This window comes from Giraffa tippelskirchi, chromosome 9 (genome assembly GCF_054371585.1).
Source record: "Giraffa tippelskirchi isolate mGirTip1 chromosome 9, T2T-mGirTip1v1.2.pri, whole genome shotgun sequence".
Lineage (NCBI taxonomy): Eukaryota > Metazoa > Chordata > Mammalia > Artiodactyla > Giraffidae > Giraffa > Giraffa tippelskirchi.
The window spans coordinates 114,985,670-115,001,570 of record NC_137283.1 but is presented as its reverse complement, the minus strand read 5'-3'; the positions used below and the strand labels follow the sequence as shown (position 1 = coordinate 115,001,570).

The 15,901-nt window shown below is 38.9% G+C and overlaps 1 protein-coding gene across 7 annotated transcripts in view; it reads left to right on the top strand.

Moving 5' to 3' along the window:
- GRIK2 (glutamate ionotropic receptor kainate type subunit 2) overlaps positions 1 to 15,901 on the top strand; it is an 840,407-nt gene that overhangs the window by 87,249 nt on the left and 737,257 nt on the right. For 4 of the 7 annotated variants that reach the window (XM_081530944.1, XM_081530942.1, XM_081530948.1 and 1 more), the window contains one exon: positions 12,925 to 13,030. The exons of 2 other annotated variants lie outside the window; for them this stretch is intronic. The gene's annotated coding sequence lies outside the window, so the exon portion shown is untranslated. Of the gene's footprint in view, positions 1 to 7,516; positions 7,615 to 12,924; positions 13,031 to 15,901 lie in introns of those variants that run through there. One more of the 7 variants, XM_081530947.1, reaches the window with a different exon arrangement.

Here is a 15,901-nt window from a genome sequence, read left to right as displayed (position 1 = left end):
AGAATATCTGATTAACATCAGGGAAAATGGACATTTTGCTATCCGAATTCTGGCAAAAAATTTTATATAATTAGTAGATGGCAGTGAGTTTTATGATTTTGTAAACATAGCTAGTGATACACTTTTATCAAACTATGTATATTTTGGAGATATCTTTCCAACTACGATAGCAAATAAAATCAAGTACTCATAAACCAGACTTAAAAAACCAGAGCTTCTTCAAATAACTGAATCATAAAGTTGAAGCCAATTAAAAAATAATAAGACATTTTACCATATTTATTATAGACAATATTGTAAAGGGAACAATAAAGGTTATCCTATTAATTAAAATTAATGTTTATAATTGTTTAATCTCTCAGTTCAGTTCAGTCATTCAGTCATGTACAACTCTTTGTGACCTCATGAACTGCAGCAGGCCAGGCTTCCCTATCCATCACCAGCTCCTAGAGCTTACTCAAACTCATGTCAGTGATGCCATCCAACCATCTCAACCTCTGTCATCCCCTTCTCCTCCCACCTTCAATCTTTCCCAGCGTCAGGGTCTTTTCCAAGGAGTCAGCTCTTCACATCAGGTGGCCACAGTATTGGAGTTTCAGCTTCAGCATCAGTCCTTCCAGTGAATATTCAGGACTGATTTCCTTTAGAATTGACTGGTTGGATCTCCTTGCAGTCCATGGGACTCTCAAGAGTCTTCTCCAACACCACAGTTCAAAAGCATCAATTCTTCGGCACTCGGCTTTCTTTATAGTACAACTCTCACATCCATACATGACTACTGGAAAAACCATAGCCTTGACTAGACGGACCTTTGTTGGCAAAGTAATGTCTCTGCTTTTTAATATGCTGTTTAGGTTGGTCATAACTTTCCTTCCAAGGAGTAAGCATCTTTTAATTTCATGGTGCAGTCACCACCTGCAGTGATTTTGGAGCTCAAGAAAATAAAGTCTGTCACTGTTTCTGTTATTTCCCCATCTATTTGCCATGAAGTGATGGGGCTGGATGCCATGATCTTAGTTTTCTGAATGTTGAGTTTTAAGCCAACTTTTTCACTCTCCTCTTTCACTTTCATCAAGAGGCTCTTTAGTTCTTCTTTGCTTTCTGCCATAAGGGTGGTGTCATCTTTATATCTGAGGTTATTGATATTTGTCCCGGCAATCTTAATTCCAGCTTATGCTTCACTCAGCCTGGCATTTCGCATGATGTACTCTGCATATAAGTTAAATAAGTAGGGTAACAATATACAGCCTTGAGGTACTCCTTTTCCTATTTGGAACCAGTCTGTTGTTCCATGTCCAGTTCTAGCTGTTGTTTCTTGACCTGCATACAGATTTCTCAAGAAGCAGGTCAGATGGTCTGGTATCCCCATCTATTTAAGAATTTTCCACATTGTTTTTGTGATCCACACAGTCAGAGGCTTTGGCATAGTCAATAAACATAATATATATAGATCCACATCTTCTTAACACAGACCAAATTTTAAAGGATGACATAGAGATTAAATGTTCCTATCTAACAGTATGAAAAGGCAAAAAGATAGGAACATTTAATCTCTATGTCATCCTTTAAAATTTGTTCTGTGTTAAGATGTGGAGCTACAGATATTCAGCATACATGCTCAAAAGCTTTTTACCATTGAGCATAGTCATAGTAGCAGTAGTTGTTTAGTCATGTCTGACTCTGCGACCCTGTGGAATGTAGCCCACCAGGCTCTTCTATCCATGGGATTCCCCAGGCAAGCATACTAGAGTAGGCTGCCATTTCCTTCTCCAGCCATTGGGAATATCTAGATAGAAACTTGCTCAGAAAATGCAGTCAGGCCCTAGTGGTGGGAACTCAAATTATATCCTTTCTCTATGGGGATGCTATAGTGAAGATCTGCTGAGTCTTGCTCCTGGAAGCTCACATTAGTAATTACTCTTCTCTTCAAATCCCTGATGTCCCAATACCCCTCTAACCATACATTCTTCCAGCTACTCTTGGTGGCGCATTTGTTGATGTGTCCTCCCCAGCTGCCATAATTATGTAGTGCCCTTAGTAAGTTAGGTTTCCTCCGATCCCTAAATGCATGTTGATTTTCACTGCCTGTTTCTTTGACCTTTGTCTTGAATATTCCTCAAGCTGTTCTAAAACTTACATCACAATTCTAGTTTGATAATCCTCCCTTGTGTCTATGTAACATTTCCAGCAGTATTATTCACACACCAGTTAACTGCCTTATTCAATCACAGTTGCTTGTCAAAAAACAAAACAAAAGACAGGTACAGGGATAACAGCAGACATATAATGTCGATTGTAGAACTTACTCAATTTAGAGTAGAAAACTCACTGTCTGAGTCTATAGCTCAAGAGGGCACAGAACAATCTATTACTCTAATTCTTAATAACTATAAAATGTCTTTTCGTTAACATGAATTTGAAACTAGAAAAGTCAATTGAATTGGTTCAGCCTGCTGCTGAATTGTACTCTTCATAAAAATCCCTTTGATAAAGCTCTATTTCATGTCCACTTAGAACAGGGAACAAACTTTCTTGTAATCAGTGGGGAAACTGGATATAGACATAAACTAAAACTGTCGATTTCTCTTGGGTGTAGACCATCTTCAGAGTTGTTTATTTTTTTAATCTATCGCCTATATTCATGGTTCAAAGCTAGATGAATAGTAGAGCTTCAAGAGATACTTGCTAAGCTGTGGGTTGAAGTTGGTTGGTGAAATGGAGCAATGAAGCTTGTAATGCAAAATTGTAAATATGGCCTGCTAAACAATTTAATGTTATTTTGAGTTCTGAATATGACTGTATCTGACATTTCCATAGTATATATATTTCAAGATGTGTGCATACAAGATAAATGCACGTGTGCTCAGTTGTGTCCGACTCTTTGCAACCCCGGGGGCTGCAGCCCACCAGGCTCCTCTGTCCATGAGATTTTCCATGCAAGAATGCTCGAGTGGGTTGCCATTTCCTTCTCCAGGGGATCTTTCCTACCCAGGGAGTGAACCCGCATCTCCTGCCTCTTCTGCATTGGAGGCAGATGCTTTACCGCTGAGCCACTGGGGAAGCCCACATTTCAAGAGCACATGTTAATTTATTCTGTGAAAATATAATTCAGAGATAGTTGAAAAACAATGACTTCAGTTTCTTACCTCAATGATTTTAAGAGTCTTTAACCACTCTTTGATCTCAGTGGTGGAAATCTCTACATCAGTTTCTAAAGTTGATGTACTTTGAGCAACACTCTCCAGATTCTGCCTCAGTTTCCTGATTTCTCTGGAAGGAAAGTCATTTAGGCCTGTCCCTCCTCTTTGCTCTCCCCTGCTCCTCCTCTGCATTCCAGTAAAACTGAACTACTTGGAGGGCTATTTGAAAGAATGTTTTTCTTCCCTCTCGGCTCCTGCTAAAAAAGCATAAACAAGTACACAAACACTGAAAAAGTCAACAGTGGTTATTAAATATAGACTCCAAAGCTATAATGTTGGAGCTCCTCTGAGAATTTATCTAAGGTTTGATAAACTGAAGCTCTAGACCTTTCCCTTGGCTCCCTCTGGTTACCTTTTGGTTTCAAGCACTAGACTGAAAGGATTGAGTCCTAGAAATCCAAATTACTAAACTGACTAACTCTTGTGGAAGTTCCCAAGGCTCGAGTGCATTTTCTTATAGTAATACAAATCCAACTTAAAAATATATTAATATATACATCTTGGTGATCTTTACTGCTCATTCTCCCATTTTAAAAAGTGTATGTGGGTGGTTCTCCTCCCTCCCAACTCTGTCTTTCCCTACAGAGCATCAGGTTGAAGGAATGACAGAGATAGCACATGGCATCTTTATTACACTCCTTTTATTACAAAGTATTAATGTTTCTCAAATATTATTTTGTTAAACAGTATTATTTTCTAGACCAGTTTTTCCCAATTATTTACCATTTCTATGGCTAATCTTGGATTTCATTTAAAAAGAGGAAAGAAATGGCATATTTTTAGTTAATAGTCTAAACATGTCAACGTAAGTGAGGTTCAGAGGACTGAAGTATTTATTATGTGTCTTGGGTGGGGAATTGGTGCTAACAGATTTCAGGTGCTTACAAGAAGGCTGCTTCAGGCATGCACACACAGGCCAAACACCATGAGTCAGTGATGCCAGAATGCACTGCAACAATTTGATAACATTTTCATTAAAAGCAACAGAAAGAAAACATGCAAAATATGATACACTGAGTAAGACTTTTCTCCTCATAAAAGGCCACAATTGAGAATATGTTCATGGTGCAGACTTCAGACAGCTTGAAATAAATTATAGGACAACATTAGTTAGGTTCATTTTAACTCTCACCTGAAAATATATTTTCCATCCTTTATTTTGGTTTCTCTCTATCTTCCTTTTCTCTCTCTGTGAAGCATGTAATTTCTATGGTTTCCATGTAAAAACTGATCTGAACCTTCTACTACCTTAGAAGAACATAAAGTGAGAGTTTATAATAATAATAATTTTAGCAAATCATTGTTAAAATCAAGTCAATTATTGTTAATATCAAGAATTAAGAGTTCAGGGATAATTTTTGATGAAAGTAAAATCTTTGGAAATTAGGAGAAGGATTTTTATTTGACTTAATTAAGATGGACCTCAGTGTTTATGGTTCATTCACACAGCGGTAACAGTGATGCTAGTTAGTCTTCATGGGGCCATACATGCACACATGCGCACATTATAAGGTATGACTCTTCCAGGCAACAATCTCGAGTCATAGGCTCATTTGCTCCTGCCTAGTCTAGGGCTATGCCATAGGCATGTGTCCTCTTTTAGATGTGTTTATCTAATTAGTGGTAGGAACTTCCAAATAGATTTTTTAAGTCCTTGAGTACTGAATATTACATTTGTTTGTCTGCTGTTCTCAAAATGTGTACAATATCTGGTAGCAACATCTTGAAGTTTTTCCAAAGCTACAATTATGTCTTTCTAGTGAAGCAAGGATCAGAAGACCTTCTTCACACAAATCTCAACAAACTGCTGCCCTTATACCAATTGCTCTCTTTCTTGCACTTGCAGAATCACAGTTGGGTCTCCTTCTGAAAAGATAGCACATAAAATTGCACTAAATATGCATTAAATTACTTTGCAAAATGATAGTGGCATCCATTATAAATCCTGTGTTGGAGGAGTTTAATCAGCTATTTAAATTTTCATCAACATGCAAGTCAACATGTGAGTTCTTGGCCAAAGGCATTCTAGTTACCACGTAAATATTTGTTGATTAAGAAAAGCACATACCCTTACATTTTTCTATGGTTTCAGAGGCACACAAGTATTTCTCAGGAGCAATAAATAAAAACATGAAATTTTAAAAAATCAAACTTGAATATTGATACGTTGTTTAGTTGGCAACTACATTTCCTATGAATAATATGCCACTTCACAGTGATTTAATATTAATATTTTTCAGGAAATCAGGTTTCAGAGAGTAGAATTAGAGGGCACAGAAAATTCTAGTAATTGTATTTTAGAATAACAATGCTAATAAATGTGAAGCAACCTATTTACTGATTGTATCACATGTTTTTATCTTAGTTTCTTCTGTGTTAAATCTTTTGTCTACCAGACGACTTATACCAAAATGGCAAGGAATGGAGTATTTGAGGCTTTAGTATTTTATTTTCTCATTTATTTTCACATTTACCTGATCTGAGTTACATTCAGGGTATGGATATATATTGATCAGCTTCAGAAAACAAAACTGGTACGTTTTCCATCTGCTGGGCTCCAGGAAAGGGGTCAAGAGGAAGGTATCTTCTTGTCCCCATCAAAGTAAGTCCTTCATTTACAGAGCCCTGGGTGTCACACAAGTGCTGGAGGGAGGAACGTGAGAAAGCGAGCAAGGGAAGGAGGATAGAAGGGAACTGAAGTCACCCTGAACTTGGTAAGGACTGATTAGTTCCTAGATTACTGAATAAATTGTTTTACACATTTCTCTAAAATAATTTATTCTGAGATGAGAGGCAGGAATGGTGATTCTCTATAGAAAATTGAAATGGGACTGCCCAATGAAGAAAGAGAAAATGCACCATACTTGGATATTATGGTTTGGCTCTTTGAATGGGAGTTTGCAATATCAGAGATGTTTAAATTCTCAGTTATAATTATATTTCTAATATCTAGCAATTAATCTGACAGATGTAAAATGATAAGGTTCTAAACAACAGTAGAAGATCATTTAGGAGAACCTCTCTTTCCTTTTGTAAGAGATAGTTTAAGCTATAAGTGTGCATCCTCATAAAAGCCATGCGGTATTTTGTCTACTCTGCTTTATTGTATCCACCAGAATTTAAGTCCAGTAATGAAAGGAATTTTTCTATTTTGTTACCTTCCTTATTCCTGTAACCTGGGATGGTGTCTGGAACACAATGTTCATTGAATGAGAGGGTGAATGAATGAATAAAAGTGTGCTTAGGAGACTAACAGAGTGAAGTGGAGGCAGGTGACTTTTTAAACTGGAAGCACAGTGCTTTTGTGAGGGTTTCCTCTATGTAGATCAAAGCTGCTGAGTTCAATTGTTAGCGCTACTATTGTTAGGTGAGAGATTTGAGTGAAGACAATAGTGCTTTTATTCAGTTTATGTGCTGTTATGTGATACTCCCTCCTCTTTGAAGATGTCACTACCAACATCTATATAATTGAAAGGAATTTTAAAAAGTTATTGGCAGCTAGTGCATGCTTGATTATTCATGCATAAAGTCTTACCCTTGTTTTTACATGAAATCTTTTGCAGGCATTGGTTAGCAAACTGCCTTTAAGACTGTGTCACTCAGAGCCTTGGCTCCACAAATCTGTAATACTACTTGACCCCCCATTGCCAAGTAGACATACGAACCTAGGCAAATCATTTAGCTTCAGTTCAGTTCAGTCACTCAGTCGTGTCCGACTCTTTGCGACCCCATGAACTGCAGCACGCCAGGTCTCCCTGTCCATCACCAACTCCTGGAGTCCACCCAAACCCATGTCCATCGAGTTGGTAATGCCATCCAACCATCTCATCCTCTGTGGTCCCCTTCTGCTCCTGCCTTCAATCTTTCCCAGCATCAGGGTCTTTTCAAATGAGTCAGCTCTTCACATCAGGTGGCCCAAGTTCAAAAGCATCAATTCTTCAGCACTCATCTTTCTTTATAGTCCGACTCTCATATCCACACATGACCACTGGAAAAACCATAGCCTTGATTAGATGGACCTTTGTTGACAAAGTAATGTCTCTGCTTTTTAATATGCTGTCTAGGGGCCTCAAATTCTTCATCTAAGGAGGGCAAGTTAGGGTTCTGGGAGAGCACCAAGGTTCTTCTAGCGTAATAGTCTATGAATTTACATTCTAAGATCTACCTTCACTGCTGCTTGCAGTCTACATTATATGGCTATGTCACACTTGAGTGTATTTTACAAGTGTGTCTCCTGTTCCCTGTTGCCCTTAGTAACTTGCCATTGTCACACATCTGCCCCTCCTGAATTGGGAATTGAGGTGGGTGGAGCTTCCATTCCCATGAGCACAAATATGTCAGTCACTGAGGCCAGCGGGTGAGACAGCTGTGGGGCTGGTGACTATCTTTCCATTTAGTGTCGATAAGATCATAGGTAAGTCATATCAGTATTCAAGAAGTTGCGAATAAGGTATCTCTTAAGTCCGTATCTCAAAGCTACATGGAACACAGATTACTCATTTTCCTGCTGTGTGAGTGTTTGTGTGTGTGCATGTGCACTTGTTGAATGACTGTGAGTGTGTGAGCCACCTCCAGCAGAAAAGAAACGAAGATATGATCCTGAGATAGAAAACCATCAATTCTTCCATAAATGCAGACACTCTTACAAGCAAAATGAGAGCTAGGGTTTTCAGAACCACAATAGTACCAATTAGTTCACAAAGCATCTCGTTGGATGGGAAAAGATTCACTTAGAAATCTAGTCTGTTCTCTGGGGCAGTGAGAAGTTTGTCTGTTCACAGTATCTTTAATCCTGCTCTCTGCTTCTATGTACTCCAGGATAACGGCTCTGCTACCAAAATCTTTCCTGATTTTGAGCCTCATTTCCTTTTTCTTCTTTCCATTCATTTCATCTTAATCATACACTTTTAAAGCCTCTTAAAATGTTCTCTTTTCAATGCATTTAATCACTTTTTCTATAAGTATTTGAAAGATGATCATAAAAACTCTACTCATTTAAATAATTTTAAGTTAATCATACTGCACACTTTCTCTTTCTTCCCCCCTCCTCCCTCCCTCCCTCCCTCTGTCATCATATTGAGGACTGTGAGATTCTCTTGGCAATGATTTAAAGTTTATCTGGTTAATCTGAACAGCTGTTTATCTGATATTTGGAAACTCACTGGAGCAATATCCGGTTTTCAAGGTAAATAAACTTACACCTTTCCTTCAGAGTTGTTGGACATTTTGGACATTTTGAATTTTCAAAATCAGTGTCTCTGCCAACTCCCCTCATTCTGTTGTATAAACTCACCATCATTTGCAAACTGTTATCAATACCCAGTGTGCCAGCCTCCTGGGAAATAAAGGGTTCAGTTCAGTTCAGTTGCTCAGTCGTGTCCGACTCTTTGCGACCCCATGAACCGCAGCACGCCAGGCCTCCCTGTCCATCACCAACTCCCGGAGTCTACCCAAACCCATGTCCATCGAGTTGGTGATGCCATCCAGCCATCTCATCCTCTGTCATCCCCTTCTCCTCCTGCCCCCAATCCTTCCCAGCATTAGGGGTCTTTTCCAATGAATCAGCTCTTCGCAACTGGTGGCCAAAGTATTGGAGTTTCAGCTTCAATATAAGTCCTTCCAATGAACACCCAGGACTGATCTCCTTTAGGATGGATTGATTGGATCTCCTTGCAGTCCAAGAGACTCTCAAGAGTCTTCTCCAACACCACAGTTCAAAAGCATCAATTCTGCGGCGCTCAGCTTTCTTTACCGTCCAACTCTCACATCCATACATGACTACTGGAAAAACTATAGCCTTGACTAGACAGACCTTTGTTGACAAAGTAATGTCTCTGCTTTTAAATATGCTATCTAGGTTGGTCATAACCTTCCTTCCAAGAAGTAAGTGTCTTTTAATTTCATGGCTGCAATCACCATCAGCAGTGATTCTGGAGCCCAAAAAAATAAAGTCTGACACTGTTTCCACTGTTTCCCCATCTATTTCCCATGAAGTGATGGGACCAGATGCCATGATCTTAGTTTTCTGAACGTTGAGCTTTAAGCCAACTTTTTCACTCTCCTCTTTCACTTTCATCAAGAGGCTCTTTAGCTCTTCTTCACTTTCTGCCATAAGGGTGTTGTCATCTGCATATCTGAGGTTATTGATATTTCTCCAGGCAATCTTGATTCCAGCTTGTGCTTCTTCCAGCCCACCGTTTCTCATGATGTACTCTACATATAAGTTAAATAAGCAGGGTGACAATATACAGCCTTGACGTACTCCTTTTCCTATTTGGAACCAGTCTGTTGTTCCACGTCCAGTTCTAACTGTTGCTTCCTGACCTGCCTACAAGTTTCTCAAGAAACAGGTCAGGTGGTCTGGTATTCCCATCTCTTTCAGAATTTTCCACAGTTTATTGTGATCCACAGAGTCAAAGGCTTTGGCATAGTCAATAAAGCAGAAATAGATGTTTTTCTGGAACTCTCTTGCTTTTTCAATGATCCAGCGGATGTTAACAATATGATTTCTGGTTCCTCTGCCTTTTCTAAACCCAGCTTGAACATCTGAAAGTTCATGGTTCATGTATTGCTGAAGCCTGGCTTGGAGAATTTAGAGCATTACTTTGCTAGCGTGTGAGATGAGTGCATTGTGCGGTAGTTCAAGCATTCTTTGGCATTGCCTTTCTTTGGGATTGGAATGAAAACTGACCTTTTGCCAGTCCTGTGGCCACTGCTGAGTTTTCCAGATTTGCTGGCATATTGAGTGCAGCACTTTCACAGCATCACCTTTGAGGATTTGAAATAGCTCAACTGGAATTCCATCACCTCCACTAGCTTTGTTCATAGTGATGCTTTCTAAGGCCCACTTGACTTCACATTCCAGGATGTCTGGCTCTACGTGAGTGATCACACCATTGTGATTATCTGGGTCAGGAAGATCTTTTTTGTATAGTTCTTCTGTGTATTCTTGCCACCTCTTCTTAATATCTTCTGCTTCTGTTAGGTCCATACCATTTCTGTCCTTTATCGAGCCCATCTTTGCATGAAAAGTTCCCTTAGCATCTCTAATTTTCTTGAAGAAATCTCTGCTGCTGCTGCTGCTGCTGCTAAGTCGCTTCAGTCATATCCGACTCTGTGCGACCCCATAGACGGCAGCCCACCGGGCTCCCCCGTCCCTGGGATTCTCCAGGCAAGAATACTGGAGTGGGCTGCCATTTCCTTCTCCAATGCACGAAGGTGAAAAGTGAAAGTGAAGCCGCTCAGTCGTGTCCGACCCCTAGCGACCCCATAGACTGCAGCCTACTGGGCTCCTCCGTCCATGGGATTTTCCAGGCAAGAGTACTGGAGTGGGGTGCCATTGCCTTCTCTAGTCTTTCCCATTCTGTTGTTTTCCTAAAGGCTAAAGAGATTTAAAATATTGTCTCAGACTTCAGAGGAAAGGGAGTTCATGAACATGAATATATTTTTAAAGTCATACACTGGTAGCATATCGAAATGTTAAATTAATGAAGGAAATAATAATTACTGCAGGAGTTCAGAAGCAAAGGCAGGGGCAAGTGGAAAGCTCCATGAGGAAGCAGGGCAGTGGTCTTCTAGGCTCCAGCCTCACAAATGGAAACCCAGTTATTGTGAAAGTGTTCCATCCACCACTAAAGGATCCTCAGATGGATTTCAGAAATGACAGGGAGGGGAACATGCCTGGCGGTCCAGTGAGTAAGACTTCACGCTTCCAGTGCTGAAATGACAGGGGTCACCTGAAATGGCTTGGGAATTTTTGTTTTTCTGCCCTTATTTTTCCTGGGGGAGTCAGCTTTTTACTGAGTTAAGGAAAACTTTTCTCCTGTTTATGACTGGAGCTCCTGACTCCCAGTGTAGGATGACTCCTGCTCAAGACCTTATGCCCCTCTGGTTCATAGGGTGTTTGCCTCCACTCTGGCCTCAGCACCATACTCATTACTTGAGTTCCTGTTTTGTAAATCTGGAGGCAAATTCTGATGCCTCAAGTTTCCAATAATCAAGCTTCCCCTGGGCTTATGTGGATGTATCCATCCCTATCAGCTACCCATCTCTGTCCTACCCTTCTAGAGAAAGAATTTTCTGTTGCTAAATCAACTTCTCCAAGATAGTTTTCTAGTATCTGTTTCCAGATTTTCAAATACTGGCCACTTGTCTCCCTGCTCTTATGCTGTTGCCAGACACCCAGCTTGAAAGGATGTCTTGAATTTCAGGTAACTAGAACCTTTGACTGGGCATGGTTTGGTTCTATCTGTTCTTTCCCCTTGATCAACTCAGTTCCAAATTTCATATCTTCCTCTGGATCCACAGTCTCATGCTTTGAGTTACTAATGTCATTAATCCATGCCATCACTGTCCAACCTTTTAGGATTCAACACTTGTCTAACCCTAGACAAGAATTATAAGTAATCTTGAGGGTTTTGTTTTGTTTTGTTTATGACTCTAAGACTTGAACAAAGTATCGAAATTAATATAAGACCTAGTGCAAATTGAGGTGGGTAGTAGAGGGTTATTGAGACATGGAGAACATCCTAATTAGAGGTAGGGGAAGAAATTTAAGGAAAATTAGAGAGGTAATCCTAGAGTAAATTTGGGGAGGATGAAGCAGTTATTTGAAATAATAAATATCCTTTTTATATAGTGATTTTGATTGGAATAAAGAGTTGATGCTTTGTTTATAATATCTTCTTAAATGGAGCTTCTAAAATTTTTAAAATTTGCAAAATCTCTAGAGATCTTTGGCAATATTGTTTCCTCCGAGTCAATATTTAAGGCTTTTATTGAGTTTCTATTTGTATTTGTAGGTGATTCAAAATTAGGTATAATATATATGCAAGTACAGTCCTCATAATGCTTAGCATAGAATTGATTCTTGCACTGTTTTCACTATCACATTATAATATTTTGGAAGCACCATTTAGGGATTAAATGCCAAGATTCCAATCTAAATCTTGCTTCTTGAAATAATACACATTGCTAATAACCTGTGATTGTCACACCAGTAACAATTTGTACAATACCGTAAAGCATTATCACGAAGAACCCATTTTATTTGGCAGTTTTATATTTCTAAATGTACTTTGTTTTTTTAAATGTGAATATTTCAATTTTGAGCTACTGTGCCATGTGATGTTCTCCTTTTATAAAATTGTTATTAACAGCACAAGCCTTGACTTTTAATTTAGTGTGGGTTTAGCTTATAATTTTTAAAGCACTTTTATGACTAGAAGCCATTTCTCAGTGATAATTAAAATTATATTAAGTGAATCTTGTAAAATCTAACACCATAAACTGTTATGATAGTGCTAATCTGATAAATCTCAGAAGCAATGAATGTCATTAGCACTTTAAACACATGGAAAACAAACATAAAGGAAGATACAGAAGCAAACATAATGGTGGTCCTTAAAGTTTGAAATAATTAGCAATAATGCTGATTTATAAGATGAGTATTTTCTGAGACCCTTGCAAGGGGATTAGAAGTTTCAGATTACATTGCTTTATTTTATTAGAAGAGGAAGAATACCAAAATCATTTTGCTAAAATATTTGCCTTTGAAGAAAAATGAACCTATGAATTGGTAAACTGAGCATTTACCTGCAAACAGAAAATGGAATAAAAACTGGGAGGGAAACACAGCACATCTTTAATAAGTGCATATTAATTTTGTGAACCTCCAACTTATGCTTCAGACTTTCTCTAAGCTTCTCTGGGAATTCTGTTACAGGTTCAGGTTGGATATTATAGCCCAAGAATCCATGAAACATGAGGACAACACTGAAGTCCTTTGAGACCCCAATACTCCTTTGAAGAGGAAGAATTAAGGGACCAAGGTTGGTGTAGCAGCATAGCTTAGAACCACATATGGCTATCCTGAAATAGTCCATTTCTCCCTAGGGCCGGTTATCAGGTCCAGACCCAAAGGAGACCATATCTATACAGTGGTCATTAAATTGTGTTTGAGAAAGCCCTGGACATTCAGGTTATAGTGCTTTCTAAAAAAAAATCATAATTTTTCTTCTAAAATCAAAATGTGAGATCATTTTTACACCCTTACCCTTTCAAACATAACATGCATTAAAAAGGAATCAGTCAAAAAAAAGAAAAGGAATCAGTCATAATTTCAAAGTCTACTTAAAGTTAGGGAAAGAGCAAATGGTTTCCTCTGAGGAAAATTTTGTTAAATTAAATTTTACCTTATTAATGTTCAGTACCATATGTATAATACAAAAAAAAATACCATAACAGATTTTTGAGTTGAAATTTCTTAATTTAGTTTGTCCTCATACAAGTTTCTTTCCCCTAAGAATTTGGTTCAAAAAGTGCCTCCTCAACGTGGAGAATTTCAGTTTTAGGAGATGTGGATTTTGAAGCAATTTTGTGGCAGAAAATTGGGTGAGATTTAGAGACAAAATGAGCGCAGGGGGAAACGCATGGGAGAAACCAGAGAGGCGGGTAGACCTGTCGCTTCTCCTCACTCTCACAATGTAGTGTCCCAGGTTCCGAATAAGAAGAAAAAAAAATGATAACCCTTAGAAACAAGGCAGAATTGTCCACAGATTTATGAAAGGTAATCATCATTCTGGGACAGTGACTTGTCTTCTTCAGTTGTTATCTAAAAATCACATAGACTGGGTTGCTTAAGCCAGCAAGCTTCGTTTCTCGTAATTCTGGAGACTGGCAAGTCCAAGATCAAGGTGCTGTCTTGATTTCTAGTGAAGGCTTTTGCCTCCTGGCTTGCAGACAGTTGTCTTCTTGCCACGTCCTCACCTGACAAATGAAGAGAGATCGAGAGAGAAAGAACCTCAGCTTGGGGGCACAATTCAATCGATAGCAGACTATAATTTTTTTTTCTTCTTATTTGTTTATTTCCTAGTCAAAGCAGAAGATAAAAAACAGATGTTGACTAGTTAGTTCATCACTTGTGGAAGCACCAAACACCACATTCTAGGAAGGGAAGTTTTATTTTTTCAGCTCTACAACACAGAGGTAGATAAACAAAGGTAATCAGCAATGCATGGGAGAGGATTTTTCAGTGTTGCCTTATAACAGATATAAGAAGATGAGACAAACAACCCTAAGCCTTCTCTGTTAGGTAGGAAGCAGTTAAAAAGTGTCAGAGAGGGCTTCCCTGGTAGCTCAGTGGTAAAGGATCTGCCTGCCAATGCAGGAGACCCAGGGTTCTATCCCTGGGTCAGAAAGACCCCTTGGAGTAGGAAATGGCAACCCACTCCAGGACTCTTGCCTGGAGAATTCCATGGACAAAAGAGCCTGGAGAGCTACAGTCCATGGGGTTGCAAAGAGTCAGACACACCTGAGCACACACATGCCAAAAATATTTATAGGGCTTTCACAGGTCCCCTCATGTCATCAATTCCCTAAACCCATTCCTACAGAGTCTTAAATTCCTCAGTAGTAAGTTTTTCACATGAGAATATTTCAAGAACACAGTGGAAGTCGAGGAAGGACTACTGTTTTATTCCTGGAGTGTTGTTTTTGAAGTTAAAAGAGACCCATATTCTGACTTCCTTTCCTGATAATGGGGAAGTATTTGAAGTAATCCACCCATCCGCTTTCATAGCACCCCATCTTATTTCCAACAGGTGGATAGTCATATGTGGATTTGGAGAAGAGATTTTTCTAGATCACACTGTTGATGAATTTTTCAGGAATGTGACATTCAATCAGCTGAACTAATGCCTTATACTGCACCATCCACTTGAGTCAGCATAGATCAGATGATGATGATATTTAAAAAAATACATTCTTTGGTATTTTTTTTCATTCTTTAGTCTTACCTAATGTTTTCTTTTGGGGGAGTGACACTATTTCTTGACTTTGTTGGGTCTTGTCTTTTTCGCAAACTACACTACACAGTAGCAGCTTAGAAAAGTAGAATACACACTCCATGCCACTTCATTATTCATAATTGTCAGAAACTATGTAGGAATGGTAAATGGCTTTGTGTCTCTATCTTCTTTAATTCCAGCCACCCTTACATCCATCCAGATGTGAGAAGTTGCTAATTGAGTGGGTACATTTTTAAACCATATCCTTGATGAGCAGGGACAACATATACTAAAAACTGATGAACTTACTTATTTTTCCTTATGGAATTCAGCTTTGGATAGAAAATAATAAACCTAATTTTGCCTTGAGATATAATCTGATTGTTAACAATAATAAATATGGAGGCTACCAGGGAGGCTACCAGCTACTAATCTTTTGAAGAATGTGGAGCAAAAAGCAGTAATCTTATTGGCATCAGCCCAGCTTGGAAAGAGAGGGTACTTTGATTTTCATTTTTTCTTATTTCTTTGTGTTTAAATTCATGTGTTAGCCTAAAATCCTAAGTGTGACTATGAAGTAGAGCTCCTTACCAACTCTTGCAGGATATTTACCCTGAGCAAGAAATATGGTTTTCCAACAAGAATTAGATAAGCCAATAAGAATTAGATTTCTAGTTATCATGTTGTAATCTACTCCTGTCCTGATACAGCCTTCTGTGCTGCAACTATACCTCTCCTTGCTGTTCAGTCTTCCCTCAACACTGCCGGTGTGTCTCTTAGTTTTATCTTTGGGTATGGGGTTCATCACACTCCAAGAGTCTTCCCCTTTAACTATTTGTGGATGATTTGAGGTCTGATTTCCAAGTCGTCTGGATTTCACTCAGGAATGAGGAGAGTTGTGTCTCTCAGCATTGT